The sequence below is a fragment of the Leptopilina boulardi genome, unplaced genomic scaffold (assembly GCF_019393585.1).
Source record: "Leptopilina boulardi isolate dan_hultmark-lab unplaced genomic scaffold, ZJU_Lbou_2.1 LbouV2_98, whole genome shotgun sequence".
Lineage (NCBI taxonomy): Eukaryota > Metazoa > Arthropoda > Insecta > Hymenoptera > Figitidae > Leptopilina > Leptopilina boulardi.
This window is the reverse complement of record NW_026138047.1, coordinates 48,850-74,243: the sequence shown is the minus strand read 5'-3', so window position 1 is coordinate 74,243 and position 25,394 is coordinate 48,850. Positions and strand designations below refer to the sequence as shown.

The following is a 25,394-nucleotide window of genomic DNA, read 5'->3' as shown; positions in this document are numbered from 1 at the left end:
AAATTTTTAATTTAAAATCTTCTGAAATTATATTTAATATTATATTGCTTGGTCCTGGAGGAAGCATTGTAATACCGAAATTTTTCGAACTTGATTTTTTGATGTATCTTTGTGTTTTTCGACTTTAGGAATCTAAAAATCACATTTTAAAAAAATGTCGTTCCATATGTGTGTGATTGTATATATATGTCGTAGGCAATTAGAAGAATTCGACATTTAGCTAAAAGCCTAGGCATTTAGCTAAATCGCACAAGTTAGACGAATGGACTTGGAAAATGATTAAATTCGTCTATTTGCCTGAATAGATTTGACATTTAGCTAAGTGACTAGTCATTTAGCTATTTGCCTGAAGCTGTGTCGGCAAATAGAAGAAAATGGTTAACACATAGAAATTATAAACAGGAGCTGGAAACAAAATAAATTTAATTTCTGAAACAAACGTCAGATATGTACATTTAATTTATAGAAATTGTAAACAAATGATCAAAAGAAAATAAATTTATTTCCTTAAATTACGTTACAAAACCAAATTTTATTTAGTATAATCATATTTCCCGTACCCTCTAAGTGAAAATTGTAGTTGACGCGAATTTTTATTTAAATTTCTATTTTTTTTTTACCAAAAATGAGTGTAAATCGCAATGAATTTGAAGAAAAATTGAAAGTGTAATTGTAAAGCCAGTCAATCGCAATGTAAAACCAAACGATGCATTTGTTTTAAATCGGGTACTCTATGTAATTCTCCTTGCCATCAGAGCCAACCATTTTCAAATAAATAATTAAAATTTAATTTAACTTAACCAATAAATAATAATTAACATTTAAAAATTTTTCTTTCAGTAGCTTTCAATAGCTAAATGTCAAATCTATTCAGGCAAATAGACGAATTTAATCATTTTCCAAGTCCATTCGTCTAACTTGTGCGATTTAGCTAAATGCCTAGGCTTTTAGCTAAATGTCGAATTCTTCTAATTGCCTACGACATATATATATATATATATTACGGTCATTGTCGATTATTGGGCATTGTCGACAATATCCGGCCAATGTCCCAAAAATATTCATATCATTTAACTTTTCCGGGCATTGTCAACATTGCCTGGTCCAACTTGGGCAATTTTGAAAATGCTATGTGATAGCTTCATACGTCATGAAATAAACAAAATTAGTTACACAATAACGTAAACAAACTTTCGACAATCAATTACTCTGTAAGGTAAATGCACCAGTAATCGTCAGTGTTATTAATTGTATGTTTTGATAAAATCAAACTATTCGGCATCAAAAGGATACAAATTCGTAGTGCAAATACTGAATTTTTAATTAAAGAAGTATATTTGTTCGTGACAAGGCCATGTACTGACTAGATCAGCGACATTTCTTAAAGTTCTTGTTAGGCTAATGACAGATACACAATAACTTGTGATTAGTAGTTTAAAGTGAATTGACAGTTAAGCTTATGTTTTTATCATAAAGTAATGAAACTAGTATTGAAGGATTGAAAAAAAATAAGTCAATGTTTAAATTTTTATTTTATTATTAAGGAAAACGATAACTAAAACTCTAAATTCTCCATGTGTCAGTAATCGTCAGAGATGACGATATATAAAAATTTAAAAGTACATAAACAACTGACTTTTTTTATTGAATGATGTTAAAAACCTTTGTTTTCAATGTAAAAAGAAATTTTCTATATTCTGATATTAATAGATTTTAGCTTTCATCAACCAAAAATTGGATGAAATGAAAGTTATTTTATATTTTCTTTTATGACGATAACTAAAGCAAAAATAAATAAATTACATTCTTGTACTTGTAATAAATAAATATATTTCTTGTATTTATCGTCTTTTTTTATGTATGTGGGAAATGTCGACATTGCCCGATAATCGACAATGACCGTAACATATACACTACATTTTCTTAAATATCTCGAATACTATAAGAGCTAAAGGGATAAATTTTTTTTAAATTGTAGGTGTCACTGGCGGACAAATAATGAGAGCACTTTGAGCAATATTAATAAAGATTAACTATTATTTTTTTCATTTAAAAATTTTTGAAAAATCGTTTTTGTGGAGAATAAGTTTTAAAAAATTCAAAATGGCGGATCCAATATAGCGGACGAATTTTTAAAAAAATAATTCAGTTGGCTTAAAAGTTGTCACTAGGGGGTTTTTGGGGTCGCAGATTACATATCGGAAGTTAGTTTTTTAAAATACAAAATGACGGACCCAATATGGCGGACGATGAAATTGAAAATTAAACCAATTTACTTAAAAGTTGTCACTCGGGGGTTTTAAGGGTCGCAAATTACGAATCTAAAGTCAGTTTTTTCAAATTAAAAATATCGGATGCAATATGGCGGACGATGAAATCAAAAATCAAACAAATTTGCATGAAAGTTGTCACTCGATGCTTTTAGGGGTCGCTGATTTCAAACTTGAAGTAAGAGACAACTTTCATGCTTTGTTTGAATTTTGATTTCATCGTCCGCCATATTGAATCCGCTATTTTGAATTTTTTATAACTGATTCCAGATTCGTAATCAGCAACCCCGAAAACCCTTGAGTAACGATTTTCAAGTTTGGAATAATTTTTAAAATTGTCGTCCGACATTTTGAATTTTTAAAAACGGACCTTAGATTCGTAATCAGCAACCCCAAAAACCCACGAGTGACAACATTCAAGCAAAGTTGATAGTTTTTTACTTTTTCTTAACCGCTTATTTCAATTATATGTTAGTAACTTAATTTTATTACAGTAAAAGTTAACTTGAAATAATGTGTTGCCGTATATAAATATGTTAATAACAAAAAAGTATAAATAATATACATTAATTTGTTACAAAACTATTAAATACTAATTGTAGAAATATGAAAATGAAAAATATGAAATTGTTTTAAATTTTAGTTTAAATTATTTTTAATAAATTGATGATACTGAAAAAACTTGTTTTTTTGGGGTATTTACTCTTTTTTCCAAAATCCTGACGTGATACAAAATTTTGGAACCCGCACTGTAAAACGAAAGATATTCATTTAATACCGACTTTAGGTACTAAATTTTCATTTGGTGTTTTTATAGCTAAAATCGGTACTATTTTAGTACTTTCTTTTTACAGTGCGTGATCGTGTTGAGCACACAATACTACCGCGGGTCTCCATGGAGAAAACTCCAGAAAATTTGTATTTCGTATCAAAAAAAAAAAAATGAAAATAAAAAAATGAAAGTGGAAATGGGAATGAAAATTGAAGTGGAAGTGGGAATAAGAATTAGAAAAAGTGGAAATGGGAATGAAAATTAGATAAAGTGGAAGTGAAAGTGGGAATGAGAATTAGAAAAAGAGGAAATGGTAATGAAAATAAAAAAGTGGAAGTGAGAATGCAAATGGAATTAGATAATCGACCCTCTGATTTTCCATCTTTGTTAACCCTTTGCGGTATTGTGGGACGCTGAGCGTCCCACAATCTGATAACCTACAATGAAAATTAAGTCATTTTTTTTCTTACTATCAGAAACGTCTAAAATTATTTTTAGAATTTTTTACACATATTCTGCATTTTATTTTTTTAAACAAATTAATTTTTCTTTTAAAAAATTATAAGAAATTAATATTGGATCGACAAATTTTTAGAAATTCACTTAAAACTTGTTATTTTCGGGTTTTCCGGGTCGTTGATAACGAATACGGTGTCAGATTTTGAAAATTTAAAATGTCGGATCCAATATCCGTGGTCTGTTTTACCCCATCACGTCAGGATTTTGACATAATCTCAAAAAATAGCTTCTTAATAGCACGAAAAGTAAAAAAATTAGATCTAATAGTTAGGGTATAATTCCTACATGTTTTCGAGGTTGCTGAATCCAAATTCGATATTCATTTTACCCTATATCGTCAGGTTTTCGACATAGCCTAAAGAAGGCTTTCAAGCCACACAAAAAATAAAATTTTATTCATGTCTAGGCGTTAGAATATACATCTACATCAAATTTACTTACACTAATACTTAAAAGTGAATAGATCATATGTAGTTTAGTCATTCTCTTTTTTCGAACTATATCGTTACAGTTCGAGGCTATGTCAAAAACCTGACGCTATGGGGTAAAATGAATATCGAATTTAGATTCAGTGACCTCAAAAACATGTAGGAATTATACCCTAAAGTATTAAATCTATTTTTTTTACTTTTCGTAACATTAAGAAGCCATTTTTTAAGGTTATGTCAAAATACTGACGTAATGGGGTAAAATAGACCACCGATTCAGTTTCAGCGACCCCAAAAACGTATAATACACATAGTGTAATTCCGGGCTAGAAAAATATTTTTTTTGTGTAATCAGCGATCACGAAAATCCCAAAGTAAGAAGTTTCAAGCAAATCCGAAAAAATTTTGAAATTCTTCCAAAATGTGTGCGCTATATTGGATCCGCCATATTGAATTTAAAAAAATTAGATTCGTAATTAGCGACCCCGAAAACTCCCGAGAAACGAGTTTTAAGCGAATCCGATGAATTTTTACAAATATAGTGTCCACCATATTGGTTTTTTGAGGTTATATGAAAATCTTATTGTGATGGGGTCAAATGGACCTCAGATTCGGATTCAGCGACCCCAAAAACGTATAGTAAACATAGTCAGACCTTCAGTTTAGATTTTTTTGTGTAGCAGTGTAAACAAAACACTGACCATCAGACACGGAGACTCGTTTACAAAGTCGCTCCGTACATGAATTGTTTATGTGGGCTGAGCGTGTTCATATGAGATTTTTTTCTAACTCTTCCACTCACTCAATAACAGTTTCTTTACCCTAGTTTGTAATTTATCCAAATGAACATTGACTCAGTACTTTACTGCCAACACACGTCCCTAAAATTTTAGGGTGTACTTCCGAAGTTAGAGTACCTCCGATTTTAATAAAACTTGGTCTACTAACGTATTTTGGTGAACTGATTACGAAAACAATAGTGAAAATTGGCGCAAAATTGATTATCATTGTGAAAACAATTAAAAGCACTATAAAATCCTAGTTTTTTGCGATGAACTCGTAAAAAATGCAAAATTTCAAAAAATGTTTTAGATAAAAGTTGTAGGTCTCTAAAAAACACTCATTTTTATACATACATATATACCGATACATTTTTTACCAAAAATGACTATTTTTCGAGAAAAAAATCGTAAAAACCTCTATAGTTATGATGTGCACTGTTTTTCCATCATTTGTCATGATTTTTATGGTTTTTGGATTTTTTTCGAAAAATAATTACTTTTGGTAAAAAATTTATAGGACATAAAATGTGTGGTTTTTAAAGATCTACAACTTTTATGTAATACATTTTTCAAAATTTTGTGTTTTTTACGAGTTAATCGCAAAAAACCATGATTTTATGGTGCTTTTAATGGGTAATATGGAAATATATAGAAATATATCCAAATTTTATATGCACTTATAACTGTTGTGAATTGTTTTACTTGATTAATTGCAAATTTAAAAAATTGTAGATATTTAATTTTACTATAATTTTCATTTTAATTTGAGAATAATATATTTTTGCACAGACATACGATAGTCGGCAACTCATGGTAACCATATTTATTTGCCTCTGGGGTGTACGTCTTTCAGCATACCTATTGTATAGAATCATGAAAATTGGACGGGACAAACGATTTGATGATCGTCGAAGAAATGTCATACGTTTTGCTATCTTCTGGACTTTTCAGGTAAATATTTCTACATTTTCTCATACATTCAAAGTTGATACGAATTGAAGGTCATCTTATTGAATCATGGAGAAATTAATGTTTATGTTATAAATTTGAAAACAATTTTCTTGTGTTCTGGTGCTCATTCAGATTATATTATAATTTTTTTGATGTGCTTTACTGTTCAATACTGACAATGAGTTATTGTATAAGAATTATATTCATGTAATTATGTATGTTTTGCTGAATAACAAAAATTATTTATATTTATAAATTAATTTGTCCATGCTTAGTAAAATTAACTATTACAATGTGACTGCTAATATAAAAAAAGCAAAAGATATTTATTTATTTAAGAAAAACAGGTTCCTAGATCTAATAAGCTTCTCAACGAACAAAGTACATATTGTAGTACTGCGCAAATCGTAGATTGCCTAATACAAAAATTAGTATTTAATGCCGTGCTTTAATAAAATATTTTTGGATTAAAACATATTAATCATTTTAATGAAAGTAAATGTATAATATAGAATACATAAATAAACTATATAGAAAAATCAACAAAGTTACCAAAAAGTTATTTCAAATATCTTATTATTTTTAAGTAATAATAAATAAAGGTGGGAGAGCCAACAATGTACGAAGGTTATCATTTGACCATTTCACAACGTAGTGATTATAAACTTGAACCTTTTGAAGTAAATCCTGTAAAGATGATAAAGGACCCGCAAAATACAATTCTGATTTTGATTTTTGAAAAAAAAAAATTTTCAATTTCCACATATCACGACTTATTTAAATTTTACTTAACAATTTTTATTTATATAACAATGTATAGATTTGTCAATTTGACCTTATTTGTAAAATTTAATAAAACTCGTTTAATTAATAATTTTTTCACTAGCCATATTGGATCTGCCATTCTGAGTCATGCAAATCTAAAATAATATTCGTAATCAGCGACCTAAAAAAACCGCTAATAACGAATTTCAGGCAAATTAAATCGGTATTTAAAAAGTCGTCCGCCATATTGAATTTTTGAAAATCAAGCTGATATTCGTAATTAGCGACCTCAAAAACCATCGAGTAACCGGTTTCAAGCTGATGTGTTAATTTTAGAAAATTTGTCCGCTAATTTGGATACGCCATTTTGAATTTTAAAAAACTGCCTTTAAATTCTTAATCAGCGGCCCCAAAAACTCACAAGAAACGATTTTTAAGCAAATATGTTTAATATTAAAATTTTTGTCCGCCATATAAGATCCGCCATTTTGAATTTTAAAAAACTGACTTTAAATTCGTAATCAGCGACAACGAACACCCTCGAGAAACTATTTTTAGACGAATCTGAGTATTTTTAAAAATACTTGTTTGCCATATTGGATCCGTAATTTTGAATTTTAAAAAACTGACTTTACATTCGTAATCAGCGGCCCCAAAAACTCCCGAGTAACGATTTTTAAGCGAATATGTTTAATTTTTGAAAATTTTTCCGCCATATTGGATCCTCCATTTTGAATTTTCAAAATCTGAAATCATATTCGTAATCAGCGACCCCAAAAACCCCCGAGTAACGAATTTTAGGCAAATTGAATCAATTTTTTTTTAAAGTAGACAAATATTATACATAAAAATGTTTCCAAAACTTAAAACGCATTTTTCTCGACAAAAGATATTTTAAACTGGTGGGCAATGTAGCGTCTAAACTATTTAACCAATCAGCTTCGGGTTTGCGGCTAATTGAAGGTAACTAAATTCTGCTGGGGTTATATCTATAATACGACACAATTGTTAACAATAAAGATTTTTTACAAGAGGTCAAACATGAAAAAATGGGCCAAAAAACGCTGTGTTTTAAAAAAGTGGCCGCCATTTTGTCATTTGTTTAACTTTTTAACTATTTTATAGGTATAACCTTTTTTTTAGGATGTCACCTTTCTAAAAAAATTTGAGTTTTTGTTTTAGACTCAAAATTGCGCAGTGAAGAACGCCCCTTTTCATCTTCACTCATTTCGGAAGGAATTACTTGGGATTAACCCATTAACACCCATGCTTAGACACATGGAAATATCATAAAAGTCAAAATTAGAAAATTGACTGTGGTTCAAATCATTACTTTAGACGTTAAAATTTGTTTATAAATTATTTATAACAAATAGAATAATAATTAGAAAAAAGTCATGTACGTTCCATTAGTAATTTTTCCCGTAGAATCGAATGGTGTCATTAGTTTTTGAAAATACATCAATTTAGAATAGAAATGAATAAAATGTTTCTAAATTAATGGAGAATCCCAACGTAAATGGTCAAAAAAAAATTTTTTCTTTTGTGCATTTTTTATTGTTTAGGGTTTTAAAATTAATATTCCATAGATGGTTTAGGCAAAACGTCCCTGGTTCACTAAAAGTAACGAATCTTAGGGTGTTTTCGGCATTCACTCAGAGTTAACTCTAGAGTTAATAGTGGTGCTCAATGATATTATCTTTGAAAATTTATTTACCTAAATAAAATAATTGATTTTCTATTTTCATCACCCTGAGTTTGAAGTTAGTTGTCCTTGTTTGCTTACTTTTTTTAAATTATACGTATTTTTTGTTTTTCATTTAAAAATGGAACATATTTTTGCTACCCATAAACGTGTTATTTTTTTAAAGTTTATAATTTTCAAATTTTTCATTATTTCCCTAACTTTAATTAATCTGAATTGTTTTAGAAACTAGATTATTTATTTTAATTAAAGTTGTTTTTTATAAATAAAAAGTTAAAATAATTTTTAATAAAGATAAATTATTATGTTTCAATTTACACTTTTCAAAACAAACAATCCGTTCACAAATTTTGTCGGCCATTAAAGGTTAGGACTGACCCTTTTTCTTTACTCTCGCAAGAAAACAGAGTTAACTCTGGGTCATCTAGTAATAAATTTTTGGGGACTTTTATGAAATCTAGAAACAAAAAATTTTATTTTAACATTACATTACTAGAATAAAAGGCCCGTTTCACATGTTGTTACAATTGCAAACCCTGCGCCAATCAAAATGAATCGTCTATGCCAAATTGCCAATCAACAACGTTCACAACCAACAGACGAACTGAAAATCAAAATTTACATTTGAGCACCACTGCTAACTCTAGAGTTAACTCTGAGTGAATGCCGAAAACACCCTAAGTAGAGGTTGTAAGACTGCGCACTATGGACTCTTTAACATGTTAACCTACGAAAGTGTAAATCACCAACTTAAATGAAAATAAGTATACAAGTAGTTCTCAGCTAAATAATAGTAACGTATTTTTTTATAGCTGCGATCATCCACTTTAATGGAAAAGTTTTTTTTATCAAACATTTGATAAATCTTTAAACGCATTTTTATCGCAAAACAACATTTTTACGCCTGGCGCAGTTGATTTCTCAAAAACCGCTAAAGGTATCCGCTTGAACATTTAACACGACACTTAGCACAACAGTGGCTATCGCCCGTACCTCAATCGTCTTAAAATTTTAATGAATTATTTTGACACTATTAATTACGAAAAACAGGTAATTTTTGTCCACTTATGCAAAAAGTACCTCCATTTTGTTAATTTTCGGTGAAGTTTAAAAATAGAAGTACGGGCGACAGCAAAGGCATCACAGATTGATTAAATAATTTAAATTAAATTCGACATCAGCGCCCTCTAAGACCCCCCGAGTTATGAGTTTTAAATAAATCTGAATAAACAATTTTTAGTCGCCATTTTTAATTTTGAAAAATTATTATTTTTTAATTTGACGTCAGCGCCCTCTGAAACCTAAGAGTGATGAATTTTAAAGAAATCTGACAATCATTCTTTTCATTCGATTATATGTCTTGAGAAATTTTTTTTACTTGTTCCTTTCAGAAAGATGTAATTGTGGGGATTGGCCAATGGATGTCTCTGTCATTGGTCAATACCTATGTGATTTCTTACAAATGCAGATGTTGCCTGGTGTGTAGCATATACTAATACACGATCCAACTCTCACTTCCTCATGGTCGTATAAGGTAGGATTCGCACTACGTAGCCTTACGAGTCCAGTAGTGGGGACCGGGACGAAAAGACTAGTGTCTTCCAAGCTACGCTTATGGGTAACAACACAGTTGTTCCCATATAATTTGTAATGCATGTGTGTAATGCGCTCCTCTCCCGCTAGAGGCAGCACTGAATGCGCGGTTTTATTTAAATAATAGTTTGAATTAATAAATTTAATTTATAAGATTAACACATAAAATATTGCCAAGCAACATGAGTAAATCGACTGAGTATTTTCTCACGCTAAAATATAAAACGGAAATGAGTCATAAACTGTAGAATAATAAAATGTGCAGTGGAGAAGACGAAAGCTGGATCCCTTGCAATAAATTTAACAGAAATTGAAATAATAAGAACGCGAACTTAAAGTACTCGTTTTAGATATTTGTCACGTTTTAGAATTTTATTTTATAGCTTTTATCCATTTTCTAAAGACATTCGAGTAAGCCGGGCATATGGTTGACCAAAGACCCCAAGGAACTCTTTGCCTGGGTAATAAAAAAGGGATCCTTTTGTTCGTCGCCTCCACTACTTCAGTATTGACCATATGATCGAGAAAACTTTCTCTTTTAGGACTTTTTCGGTTTTTCCAATTTTTTGCAATGACTCAGAGGAGAAGGGATGTACTCTTACCCTTCTCCCTTAGCACACCTAGGGGTGGGGGCAGATGCCCCAGAGGAGGACCATAACGACAGAGGGAAAAAGCATCAGTTATCTCGCGGAAAAGAAGCTATTGACACGTAAAAGTCTTAGCACGAGCGAAATTAACTATATTGTATAGTTTTAATAAACTCATCATTTTATTTTGTACATTAAAGTTTTGAGCTTATTCTATTAAATCCCGACATCTAATTTTCTACAATTTTTTCACTTTTTGACAAATAATAAATAGTTTCACCGTTGGAGTTGAGCTTTTAAGCTCTTTATTGTGGGAACGGACCTCATCATCGTCGAGGATTCCGCATTGAAACTTGAACTTTAGAATTAAATTCTACTGTATGAAATCCAATATTTAAATTTGAAACGTTTACCGCGCAAAATCAGTTCGGCGCGTTACATAATTAGTATATGTGCTGCCATCTTGTATTTTACCTCAAGAACTTACGCCTTGTTGTCGGTAAATTCTTATTAGGCCAGTCAATAAAGACAAAAAGTGCCATTAATTGTAGACAGGCAGTTCTAAACGGATTTTGTCAGTTTGGGTGGGTAGTATGAAGGCCCCATAGTTTGCTCTCGATTTCCAGTTGAAGAAATTGTTATAAACAATGGTCAAAGTTGGTGAAGGTGGTTTTTTAGTGCTCGTTGCTTTTCTCTACATTTTAGAGAAAAAAGTTGTGATTAGAAAAAAAAGGTATTAAAAATAACTAAAAAATGGTGGGTCAAAAGTTAAAGTTGAATAATTTGTTTAAAAGTTATTGAATTTAAACGATTAAAAATAACATTTTTTTAATTGTTTAATAACTTTGTTAATAATAATCCGATCGGATTAAAACTCCATGAAAATGTGTCCCTCGCGATAGTGAACAAAATGAAAAAATTTCTAACCCAATCGGAAAAATAGTTTATAAATTGAGAGGCTGATAGTAAAAATGATTTAAAATAACATTGGGAGCAAAAGTGGTATAAGTGACTTGGGAGCAAAAACGGGTTAAAATGATTCGTGTAATTTATTGATAAATTCATTATATTATTGATTAAAAAATATTAATTATAATAAAATATGCATTTTTTCCTATTGTTAATATTTTTTAATCGATAATATAATGAATTTATCAATAAATTACACGAATCATTTTAACCCGTTTTTGCTCCCAAGTCACTTATCCCATTTTTGCTCCCAATGTTATTTTAAACCATTTTTACTATCAGCCCCTCAATTATTCCATGTGTTAACTAAAAACATCTTATTTTTCAACCTAATTTCTACAGAGCGATATGGAGCGAATTCAATTTTTTCTCATTCATTTTACACTTAAAGAGTGATACTGTCATGTACATAAAGAAAAAATCCAATTTCATTGTTTTACTGTATAATTACACAGGCACACAAAAGAAAAAAAAATTTTAATTGCCAGGACTGCCGTATGGTAGATTTTCTTCCTTAAGGTGTATCTAAATAAAAAAACGTAGTTTTTTGAAAACTGGAATCAAATTTGTAATCAGCGACCTCGAAAACCCCTCAGTAACGAGTTACAAGCGAATCCGATCAATTTTTCCAAAAGGTGTCCGCCATATAAGTTTTTTGAGGTTATGTCAAACCCCTAATCTGATAGGGTTAAATAAGGTAGACATAGTGAGACCTGAAGGTCAGAACCAAAATTTTTTTTGTGTGGTTGTGCAATTTTTGGTTATGCGTCGGGAAATGCTGTTTCATCAAAATCGTGCATTATATTTATAAATAAAAATTTTATTTGAGAAGATTATTTCAAAATAAATATGTTCTTTTTTGTGGAAATTGTAGTTTTTTAATGGAATTATTTATTTACTTTATTTGTTGCAATAAATAAAATTTCATTGTTTAGCATACCCTACGTGGGATATCCCACGTGAGTAACCCACAGGACGGAAATTTGGATATCCCACCCACATAGCACGGTTCTTGCTGTGAGGTTACTGGAAGGATATCTGTAGGGTTTGTAAGGTTACCGTGTAAGCCTGCAGTAAAGTTTAGGACATCTTAAAACTTCTGCCTTACAATAAGCTTACACAGTAAAGCTAAGGTAAGCTTACATAGTAAGGTCGTTGTAAGTTTACATAGTTAGGTTGTGATAAGCTTACACGGTAAGGCTGATGTAAGGTAACTGTAAACATAGAATGCTATTAATAAATGTGTTTATGAAGTACTTTACCAAATATATAATTATTTATAAAAAAATTTATATTATAATATATAATATAATATAATTATTCTTAATATATTTCCATATTACATTATGTTTACAATAACCTTACAGCAACCTTACAGTAACCTTACGGGAAGCTTACAACAATCTTACCATGTAAACTTATCACGACCTTAATGTGTAAGCTTACCGTAAGGCGAAGTTTTGAGATAACCTCAAGCTTACACGGACTGTCGAAAAGATTATTTTGTTTATACTTCGTGATTTTGTTGTGTTTGGGGTGCTAAATAAGTATGCCAAAAGGTTTTGCAAAATTTTTAATATTTTTCAAGATATTTGCCATTAAACAATTTCGTCACTTTTTCAGGAATTTTTATCTCGCAAACTATTGATCGGAGAAAAAAACTTTCTGAAAAAATTGTAGGGAAAGCATTGAAATTTGATAATATTATTTTGAAAATTAACGAAAGTTAATTTTTCAATAATTTATTTAAACAATAATTTTCTATTGTTGTTTTTTTATATGAAGATGGTGGTAGAATTTTTTTCTTTTTTTTAAGAAAGCTTATTATGTGCATAGAACACCCTGTCAATATAAAAATGGTGTTTTTTGTTTTTTCGAGAAAATTTGTTTGTCACCGCAATACCTTATTGGCACGACTTGCTGCCCAGCGTCAGCAGATTACTCAAATCACCAATACAAACCAATTATATCTTGAAAATAAAAATTAATATTAAGGTCTCCGTATGCAATATTTTCATCAATGTTACTTATTTTTATAAACATCAATACTCGTTCCCGCAACACACGAGGGGTAGAGTTTCTTGGCGCGTTTTTTTCCCGTGAAAAATTTTTTTTTTTCTTAAAGAATATATGTTGGTTATATTTATATTTTAATTGAAAGCCGAATAATTTGTGACGAAGTAGTTAGTCACAATGCAATTTTCGCCTGGGGTGGAGTTTCGCGCGTTTGGGGATAAGGCAGAGCGGGTGTCCGGAACGTGGCGCCATCACGGCGGCCACTTATGGAACGAGACTGAGAAGAAGACGATCAAAGAGGGAATCAATACCAGAGATACAGAGCGTGTTGAGTCGTCGACGTTTTTCGTGCTTTGTCTTTGAGTTTTTGTTCAGAGTGTAAAAGGGTAATTTGAGAAGAGAGGTGTTATTAAAAACAATCATTGTACAGCCGTCGAGTGGGTGCTCGACTTATTGTGGATTCAATATACTTCCGAAAAGGTCCCCCCTTTAAATTTAATAAAACCTGATTACGAAAATCGTAGTGAAAATTGGCGCAAATTTGATTATCATGGTAAAAACCGTAAAAAACACCATAAAATCATGATTTTTTGCGATTATCTCGTAAAAAACAAAACATTTCGAAAAAAGTTTTAGACAAAAGTTGTAGATCTCAAAAAAACACACATTTTATGTTTTACGAATTTTTTACCAAAAGTCATTATTTTTCGAGAAAAATGGTCCGAAAGTAATTTGCGGAAATTGTGGGGTGGAGTCTATACAGCAGCGGTAAACGCAGAATAATAAACACGGCCTTCGGCCGCGTAAGGTACTGCTCGCTTTTCTTTTTAAAAAAACCTTGGCGAGAGGGGGTGGATATGGCCGAAAGTATTTTGCGGAATTCGTTGGATGCTGAGTACTGGTGAATATGATACTATATACGAGTCAAATAATATGTCTAACCATCACTGTTGTATATGTTTTCATTATCATGGTGTTTTTGGTTTTTGGGATTTTTCTCGAAAAATAATCACTTTTGAGAAAAAATGTATACCACATAAAATGTGTGTTTTTTTTGAGATCTGCAACTTTTGTCTAAAACTTTTTTCGAAATTTTGCGTTTTTTACGAGATAATCGCAAAAAAACAATTTTTTATGGTGTTTTTTATGGTTTTTACCATGATAATCAAATTTGCGCCAATTTTCACTATCATTTTCGTAATCTACACACCAAAAATACGTAAGAATATCTATGTTTTATTAAATTTAAAGGGGGGACCTTTTCGGAAGTACACCCTTATTGGGGTGTACAAAAGGCTCAGTTCAACCTTTTCCGATTCTTCAAAGACCGATTTTACATGGTGGATTATACAATCGAATACTCTAAACGCAATCTTACTCTCACATGACGGACTCTACACAGAGTTACTGTATAATATAATAAGTAAAAAGGGGTTAGATATTTGATTCTTCACAGACTGACTCTACACAGCAAAACTTTACAAAACTAAATAAATTACAAAGTTTGAATCCTACGCGAACTGACTCTACGCAGAGAAACTCTCCAAAGCAGGATACAATTTTTTTACTCTCTACGGACCGATTCTACACGAATGGATTCTTCAATCTTAAATAAAAACTTGAAATTTTATTTCAATTTCTTATCTCTCCACACATTGACTCTACATGAGTAAACTCTCCAATACTTATTACATTTTTTAACTCTCCGCTGACTGATTCTACACCAAAGGATTCTCCAATCTTCAATAAAAACTAAAAATTTTTTATTCATTTTTTATCTCTTCAAACATCGACTCTACACGAGTAAACTCTCCAAAACCCATTTCAATTTTTTTTTACTCTCCACTGACTGATTCTACACGAAAGGATTCTCCAATCATCAATAAAAACTTGAAGTTTTAGTTCCTCTGTTTATCACTCCATAAATCGACTCTACACGAGTAAACTCTCCAAAACCCATTTCAATTTTTTTTTACTCTCCACTGACTGATTCTACATGAGAGGATTCTCCAATCATCAATAAAAACTTGAAGTTCTACTTCCACTTTTTATCTCTCCATAAATCGACTCTACACGAGTAAACTCTCCAAAATTTAATTCATTTTTTTTACTCTTCACTGACTGATTCTACACGAAAGGATTCTCCAATATTGAATAAAACGAAAATTTTTTGATCCACTTTTTATCTCTCCATAAATCGACTCTACACGAGTAAACTCTCCAAAATTTAATTCATTTTTTTTACTCTTCACTGACTGATTCTACACGAAAGGATTCTCCAATATTGAATAAAACGAAAATTTTTTGATCCACTTTTTATCTCTCCATAAATCGACTCTACACGAGTAAACTCTCCAAAATTTAATTCATTTTTTTTTACTCTTCACTGACTGATTCAACACGAAAGGATTCTCCAATATTGAATAAAAACAAAAATTTTTTGATCCATTTTTTATCTCTTCAAACATCGATTCTAGACGAATAAACTCTCCAAAACCTATTTCAATTTTTTTTATCTCCGCTGACTGATTGTACACGAAAGGATTCTCCAAACTTAAATAAAAAATAAAAATTTTTTATCTCTTCAAACATCGACTCTACACGAGTAAACTCTCCAAAACCTATTTCAATTTTTTTTTATCTCCACTGACTGATTGTACACGAAAGGATTCGCCAATCTTGAGAATTAAGTTTTGGAGAGCTTACTCGTATAGAGTCGATTTCTGGAGCGATAAAAAGAGGAACTAAAACTTTAAGATCTAATTAAAGATTGACCAATCCTTACGTGTAGAATCAGTCAGTGGAGAGTAAAAGAAATTAAAATAGATTTTGGAGAGTTTATTCGTGTAGAATCGATGTTTGAAGAGATAAGAAAAGGATCAAAAAATTTTCGTTTTTATTCAAGATTGGAGAATCATTTCGTGTAGAATCAGTCAGTGAAGAGTAAAAAAAATGAATTAAATTTTGGAGAGTTTACTCGTGTAGAGTCGATTTATGGAGAGATAAAAAGTGGAACTAGAACTTCAAGTTTTTATTGATGATTGGAGAATCCTTTCATGTAGAATCAATCAGTGGAGAATAAAAAAAATTGAAATAAATTTTGGAAAGTTTACTCGTGTAGAGTCGATGTTTGAAGAGATAAAAAATGAATAAAAAGTTTTTAATTTTTATTGAAGATTGGAGAATCCTTTGGTGTAAAATCAGTCAGCGGAGAGTAAAAAAATGGAATAAGTTTTGGAGAGTTTACTCATGTAGAGTCAATGTGTGGAGAGATAAGAAATTGAAATAAAATTTCAAGTTTTTATTGATGATTGGAGAATCCTTTCATGTAGAATCAGTCAGTGGAGAATAAAAAAAATTGAAATAAATTTTGGAGAGTTTACTCATGTAGAGTCGATTTATGGAGTGATAAAAAGAGGAACTAAAACTTCAAGTTTTTATTGATGATTGGAGAATCCTTTCATGTAGAATCAGTCAGTGGAGAGGAAAAAATATTGAAATGGGTTTTGGAGAGTTTACTCGTGTAGAGTCGATGTTTGAAGAGATGAAAAATGAATAAATAATTTTTAGTTTTTATTGAAGATTGGAGAATCCTTTGGTGTAGAATCAGTCAGCGGAGAGTTAAAAAATGTAATAATTATTGAAGAGTTTACTCATGTAGAGTCAATGTGTAGAGAGATAAGAAATTGAAATAAAATTTCAAGTTTTTATTTAAGATTGAAGAATCCATTCGTGTAGAATCGGTCAGTAGAGAGTAAAAAAATTGTATCCAGCTTTGGAGAGTTTCTCTGCGTAGAGTCAGTTCGCGTAGGATTCTAACTTTGTAATTTATTTAGTTTTGTAGAGTTTTGCTGTGTAGAGTCAGTCTGTGAAGAATCAAATATCTAACCCCTTTTTACTTATTATATTATACAGTAACTCTGTGTAGAGTCCGTCAGGTGAGAGTAAGATTGCGTTTAGAGTATTCATTTGTATAATCCACCATATAAAATCGGTCTTTGAAGAATCGGAAAAGGTGAACTGAGTCCCTGCCGTACAAAAAGAGAGTTTTGTCTATTTTGTGAGTTTGGCCATATTCCTTTTACCGGCGTCTTCCGACATCAGATGAGAGGACAGACCAGAAGGAAAATTGGGAGCCGACTTTCGACGTGGGTAAGTCCAATTTTGTTGTGTCGTGTCTCAAGGGTCGTGTCCCTTTTCTCGACCTGTGTTCTCGACAGAATCTTCTCTGAGATTTATTTTGTTGACTTTGAGTTTTGGGGTTATTTTGTGATTTTTCTGGTTTGCTAATTCCATCTAAAAATTTAATTAAAAAATAATAATAACATTTTATTGAGTTTTTCGTGTAGAATTATAAATGAAGATTTTTTTGTGCAGAAATTAATGTTCTAAAAATTAATACTAAAAAATTTTAAATGTAATGAATTCAATTGCGTAAAATTTAAAAAAAATTTATTAAAACAAAATGTGTTTATTTGCGTAGAGTTTTCTGGTGTTCAGTTTAACAGCGTAGAGTTCAAATTTAAATAAAGCAAATAGTAATAGTTCGTAATGTGTAGAATTAATTTGTGCAGAATTTAACTGTGTTGAATTAAATAAATGGCATTAAATTAAATTTATCTAATTATAACGTGTAGCATTTTTTCGTGTGGAGTTTATTTATGTAGAATTAATACCACTTGCTTAAATGTATTGCATATAATTTTCCTGTGTAGAATTTATTTGCGCAGAGTTTAATTGCGATGAATCGCTGTTACGCCAATATTTATTTGACAACATAAATAAAATTAAAACATTAACCTATTAAGGACCAAATGTACAAAAATTTTGCCTAAAGTTTTGCAATTTTTTAAACCAACTAAACGCATTAAGAAAAAATTCGCAATATACGATTCTTATGGTCCAGGAACCGCTCTTTCAAGTGGTGCATCTAAAAAAACCGTAAATTGAAAATTAAATAAATTACAGATAATTATTTATAAAGAACATGAATTTTAAAGGTTTATTTTTACTTAAGAATTTTTTTGGGCAATGTACCATTTTAAAATATCTTCCCGAAGTACAAATATCGCGTCAAAAAAGTTCAACCTTTGACATGGTGGCATAGACATAAGAAAAATAAATGTCTAAATAATATTATTAATTAAAGTTGAGATTTTACTAACAAATACGCAGCTATTGTTAAATAATTTTCAAACTCATCGGATCCACTCGAAAATCGTTACTCGGAGTTTTCGGGGTCGATGATTATGAATCTGAAGTCGATTTTTAAAAATTCAAAATGGCAGATCAAATATGGCGGACAAAAAATTAAAAATTCGATTCTCACCCCTTCGGGAATTTTTTTTTTATTTTCATTGGAAAGCTGAGGTTTTTTCCCATGAGCTATGTAAATACGAAAGTGGGACAACAATAATTTTGTGAGAAACAGAATATTAAATTAGGCGGTGCCTACCTAAATCCTCAAAGATGATCTCCAGGTATACCCCTTATCGGCACCGCCTACTTTAATATTCTGTTTCTCACAAAATTATTGTTGTCCCGCTTTCGTATTTACATAGCTCATGGGAAAAAACCTCAGCTTTCCAATGAAAATAAAAAAAAATTCCCGAAGGGGTGAGAATCGAAACATAAGGGTTGATTTTGAAAAAAAGGGGTCAAAATTTTTTTTTTTAAATTTTGTATACATTTTTGAAAAGTACGGGAAAAATGCATTAAAATTCATTATAGATAAATTAAAATCCTTTAACTTTTGTCATAGTTATACAGATTTGAAAATGACAATGTTACCCTTAACGGCACCCTTATCGGCACCGCCTACTTTAATATTCTGTTTCTCACAAAATTATTGTTGTCCCATTTTCATATTTACATAGCTGATGGAAAAAAACCTCAGCTTTCCAATGAAAATAAAAAAAAAAAAAATACCCGAAGGGGTGAAAATCGAAAAATAAGGGTTGATTTTGAAAAAAGGGGTCAAAATTTTTTTTTTAAATTTCGTATACATTTTTGAAAAGTACGTGAAAAATGCATTAAAATTCATGATAGATAAATTAAAATCCATTAACTTTTGTCAGTTATACGGATTTGAAAATGGCAATGTTACCCTTAACGTCAAAACTTCAACCCCCTCTACTTTCTACAAATATTTTTTTAATGAGTTTATATTTTAGGGATTTATTACTATCATATTGGACAACAATTTACCAAAGTATGAAGCCAATCCCAGAACATTGACTTTTTGCGCTGGGGCGATTGAAAAAGAATCTCTCATGTGGATCCCTTTTTTGTTTAGACAATAACTTTAACAGGTTTTAATGGATTGAGATCAAATTTGGTAGACCCATTTATCATATTGAAATCTCAAATCTGACTAAAAGATTTTAAAAAATAACCAAAAAATAAAATTTATCGTCTTTTTTCCAAAAATTTTTTTTTAATCGAAAAAATTTTTAAATTGAAAAATTTAAGGTTATATATAATAAAATCGTATTCCTTAAGTCAAGACAAATCATCGGTATATATAAAGTATAGTTTTAAATTAAATTTAAAGAATTAATGAAAGTTAAAAAGCAAAAATTCACATTTTGGCTATAAAATTTTGTGATTATTTAAATTTAAGTTTATAGATGAAATAATTGTATTCCTTGCATGAAAACAAATCGATTGGTATATATAAAATTTACATTTGAGGTAAATTTAATAAATTAATGAAAGTTAAAGAATACAAAATACACATTTTAGCTGAAAAATTTTGTATTTATTTAAATTCAAGTTTAAATATAAAATAATTGTGTTCCTTGCATTGAAACGAATCGATATAATTGTAAATAATTATAAATTTTTCATTAATATTTAGAAATTTCGGTTAAAATGTGAATTTTTGATTTTTTAACTTCCATTTATTCTTTGAATTTAACTCAAATGTATGTACGCAAACGTTTATATTATTATACTCTTTTTGTATGTTTATTTCAATGTTAATGCTTTCTACACGAGGAAGCAAATTTTTTTGCTGATAGTAAAGAGGAAGCAAACTGTTCATGCAATGAATATCTGAATTTACAACTTGTTTTAGATGCACCACTTGAAAGAGCTGTTCCTGGACCATAAGAAACGTATATTGCGAATTTTTTCATAATGCGTTTAGTTGGTTTAAAAAATTGCAAAACTTTAGGCAAAATTTTTGTACATTTGGTCCTTAATAGGTTAAATTATTATTAATATTAAAATTATTAATTAAATAAGTCAGAATTATTCTTTTTAAATTATGTTTCTTTATTCTTAGACTTGCTTCAAGTTAGATTGTAGCAACTCTAATATCATATTACCGTCAGGAATTTCGAAACGTCAGCGAAACAATATAAGAAATAATGCGACTTCATTAGGCAACTCGCATCTTGGAAAAATAATAATTTTATTCCTTTTTTTAAAAAAATTAATTTATATGAAGCAAGCTCTTGGAGCCAACACGAATTTTAAGAATATATCAATTAATGAAGGGTAATAATTTTATAATCTTCATTGATTGATTGTTCTTTTATTTTAAATAAAAATTGCTTGTAACTTCGTCAATAACATCGTTTCAAGACCCGCGTCTATTGTAGTACACTAGTAACCTTGCAGGCGAAATTCGTGAATAACTAGTGAAATGCAATTTTGCGAAGGTTGCGAATTAAAGATTCATGACTCTGACATCGTTAAGAAGAGAATGGACCTAGTCGCAATTTTACCGACTCTGAGACACACTGTTCTTGCGCAGTACTGCGTTCTCTCTCCGTTGCATGGCTTTCTCCCTCGCTCCAACGACTAGTACGCGTCTCTCTTGCTCTTACGCTGTCGAATGCATAGTGGATGCTTACTCTCTCGCACTCAATAGGTATTACGACCATAATACACATACTAGTATGGCTGGGGACGTCTATGCTGTACGCTATGGCATCAATACACCTATGTTTCCTTACTCACAGCCTATCCTTCCTTACCCCTCTGTATCTCTCAAGCCTACAAGCTCTGCCTGCCATTGCGTTACTATTATATGCTTTTTATATCTATATGCAACTAGGGTGCGTTCACGTAACTCTCACCCTCACTCTCACTCAAAAATTTTTCTCTCTCACACTCACCCTCACAATCACTCTCACTCAAAATTTTTTCTCTCTCACTCTCACTCAAAAATTTTTCTCTCTCATTCTCACTCTCACTTAAAAATTATACTCTCACCCTCACTCAAAAATTTTTAACTCTCAATCTCACTCTCACTCAAAAATTTTTCTCTCTCACTCTCAGCCTCATTCTCAATCTCACTCAAAAAATTTTCTCTCTCACCCTCACTCTCACTCAAAAATTTTTCTCTCTCACTCTCAGAAATTTTTCTCTCAATTTCACTCTCACTTAAAAATTTTTCTCTCTCACTCTCACTATCACTCAAAATTTTTCTTTCTCACTCTCCCTCTAAAAATTTTCCTCTCTCATTCTCACTCTCACTTGAAAATTTTTCTCTCACTCTCACTCTCACTCAAAAAAAACATTTTGTGTTATTAAAATAAGGAAATCAACGTACGGCGTTACCAACACACAGAAGAAAAGCAATAAACACTTTTCATGTCTGTGAGGTACCGATCTTGAATCTAACCCAAAGAGGCGAGCTGGTACCGCCGCGAAGAATACATTGGAAAATATACCTATAGAAAGGGAGACTTTTCACTTCAAAGGCAGTCCCAAATTATACTCACGGAGTTCGTCATAGCAAGTGTTAGATACAGTTTCCAAAATTATCATATTTCTCAGTGGTTACGTGCGGTAATAAAAATCTTAACGACCAATAAGATCCAATCTTAGGAGGTCAATACAACAGGTGCTAATTGAAGACTCCTCAATATAACATCCTAAAGGTAACCATACCAAATATTAAAACAATGATTTATTTGATTGTATAACACAAATTGTTAAAAACATTTTACATTTTTTAAAAATAAATAATTTTTATATTATATTAAATCATTCATTTAAGAAACCTCTTCTCAACTTAGTTAATTTAACTAAGTTTAATTGAGAAAATTAGAATAGGGAACAATTATAAGTTCAGATTAGTTAAAAATAATATTTATTTAAAATATGACATAACATTCTCACTGTCACTCAAAAAATTTTTACTCTCACTTTAAAAGATTTTAACTCTTACTTTTACACAAAAAATTTTCACTCACATTCTCACTTTGACTCAATAAATTTTCACTCTCACTTTCGCTCAAAAATTTTTCATTATCACATTCACTCTCACCCTCACTCAAATTTTTCAATCTCACTTTCACTCTCACTCAAATAGTTTTCTCTCTTACTCTCACCCTCAATCTCACTCATTCAAAAATTTTTCACTACAACTTTCACTCAAAAATTATTATTATTATTATTCCCTCTTACTTAATTCGCTTAAAATTTATTACTCGTGGGTTTTTGGGGTTGCTGATCACAAATTCGAGGACTGTTTTTCGAAACACAAAATGGCAGGTCTAATATAGCTTATGCAAAAATTAAAAATTGTCAGTTTTATCACGAAACTTTTTACTTTGAGATTTATGGAGTCGCTGATTAGGAAAATGAATTTAAGAATTTCAAATGGCGGATTCTAAAATTATCTAAACCAATTTTATAACAATTTAACAGATTTGATTGACACTTATGACTCGGGTATTTTTGAGATTACTGATTACAAATTTGATGTCAGTTTCGTAATCGGCCACACAAAAACAACGAGATAAAAAGATTAATAAAAATCTATTAATTTTAAAATTTTTTTTGCGTCTTCTTAGACCCGATATTTTGAATTTTTAAACTTCAGTTAAAATTCATAATCAGATTCCCCGAAAACCCCTGAGTCACAACTTTCAAGAGAGCCTGGTCAATTTTTGATAATTTTGGTAACCATGTTAGGTCCAATATTTTATACACGGAAAGACTTTGTGTATCATCTTTTATTAAAAACACTTGTATTAATTAATAGTTTTCACATTTTTCTAAATTTAGTCACAAGTTTATTAAAATTTAGTAGCGAGTTTAACAAAAAATGATTCACAAAGTTTTCCGTGTATTCAGAAAAACTGATTTTGGTTCTGTAATCAGCGACCCTAAAAATTACCAAGTAAAAAGTTAAGAGTGAATTCCATGAGTTTTAAAAAATTGTCCGCCATATTGGATCCACTATATTGAATATTGAAAAACTACCTTTGGATTCGTAATAATCAGCGACCCCAAAAACCCCCGAGTTAAAAGTTTCAAGTGAATTCCATGAATTTAAAAATAATCGTTGCTCATATTGGATCCGCCATTTTGAATTTTTTGATTTTAACTTCATAATCATAATCAGCAACCCCTCAAAACTACGGCAAAAATTACATTGTTTAATGCACATTTTTATTCGAAGCGCCATATTGACCGCGTATAGTTGTAATTCCAAAAATACCATGTGGCAAAAAAAACTAAACCTGCATTTTCCATGCGTTTTGGATAGTAGAGGGTGTCCCGTTAGACAAAGAACTTTCCAAATTAATGTATATCAACGATTATTAATATTAATTTCCGCTTTCTGTAAAAATAGTAGTGTAGTAAATTAAAGATTCTGGCCACTGTTCAGCGAAGACTAGGGACAGGAGGAACAACTCGGCTGTTTGTCCACATGGAGCAGTGGGCTAGATTGTGCCAATTAACATAAAATATGTACAGTTGAGCAAGTGTTTCATTGTTAGCGCTTGAGTTGGTTTCAAGAGATTTTTTAAAGAAAAAGTAGAAAAAAGAATTCTTGTAGACAAGGTAAATCATTTTCGATATCTTGGAAATACATTATAAATACATCCAAAAAATATGTCTTCCATTTTTATTTAATTAATTTGTATGTTAGGGTCGTTTTATGGATACCTTAGGGACATTTTTAGAACGACTCAAGGATATTCTAACCCTTAAGATAATATAGACATACTGTGGATATCCTTAGGACGTTCTTAGGATATCCATAGGATATCCTTGGGACGTTCTAAGGATATCCAAAGGTTATCCTAATAATATCCGGGGAAATGATTAGGATATTCCTGGGATATCCCTAGGATATCCTAACTGCCGCTACTTTGAATATCCTTAATGTATCCTTAGGATATCCAAGGGATGTTTTTGGAATATTCTAGGATATCTGGTGTCGTGAGGGCCAGTTTCTAATAATTTTCTAGTCATATTTTATTATTTAAAGGTTAAAAATAACAAAAAACCTAGAGCGTCCCCGACCAGACGCGAATTGGACGCATCGGCGTCTGTTCTGCTTTCAGCCATTCCGCCCGGGACTCGGGTTTTTTTGGGTGTTTACGAGATACAAGCCATATGGCGCCTTAAGGCGACAAAAGGTTTTCAACCTAAATTCCATTGCAGAATGCGTATATCAATATCATGACATATAAATGAGCTTTACTTTTATTAATGATTAATGTTCTTAAAATGAACATTGCAAAAGGCTGATCGATAATGACTGTTTTATATCGGCAATGTTGTTCCTAATTTTTAGGTTGGTGTAAATATCATTTTTTAGACAACTATTTTATTATTACAATAATAATCTTCATATTCTTTCGGTCCCTAAATACTTTTAAAGTTATCTGTTTTTGCTTATGCTTATGTTTTTTACACTTTTATTTATTATTATCTTTTTTAATTTTGCATTATTTTTTTATATTAAAAAATATTAAAATATATACTATAAAAAATTTTTAATTAACAATAATATTTACATATTTTTAATATGGCAGCCAATTATAATTTTTTAATTCTAATATTAAAAATTAATTATTGCTAAATTAAAAGCATTATTCACATTATGTTAATTATCAATTAAAAATTAATTTTTACAGTATCTTTTAATATAAAACAGTATAAACTTTCCAAACAGTTTCTTGTTTTAAAGGTTACAATTCACTTTCTCATAATTTGAATATCCGCGTTTTCCCTTCCAAAATCAAAACCATTTCTTAACGCCTTTGCCAATGAGCTGCAGCTC

General features: G+C 30.6%; 1 protein-coding gene across 3 annotated transcripts in view; it reads left to right on the top strand.

Annotated features, from left to right (window-relative positions):
* Nucleotides 1–25,394, top strand: part of LOC127290976 (uncharacterized) — a 112,181-nt gene that overhangs the window by 68,731 nt on the left and 18,056 nt on the right. For all 3 annotated transcript variants that reach the window (XM_051319841.1, XM_051319839.1, XM_051319840.1), the window contains one exon: nucleotides 5,561–5,722. The gene's annotated coding sequence lies outside the window, so the exon portion shown is untranslated. The remainder of the gene's footprint in view (nucleotides 1–5,560; nucleotides 5,723–25,394) is intronic.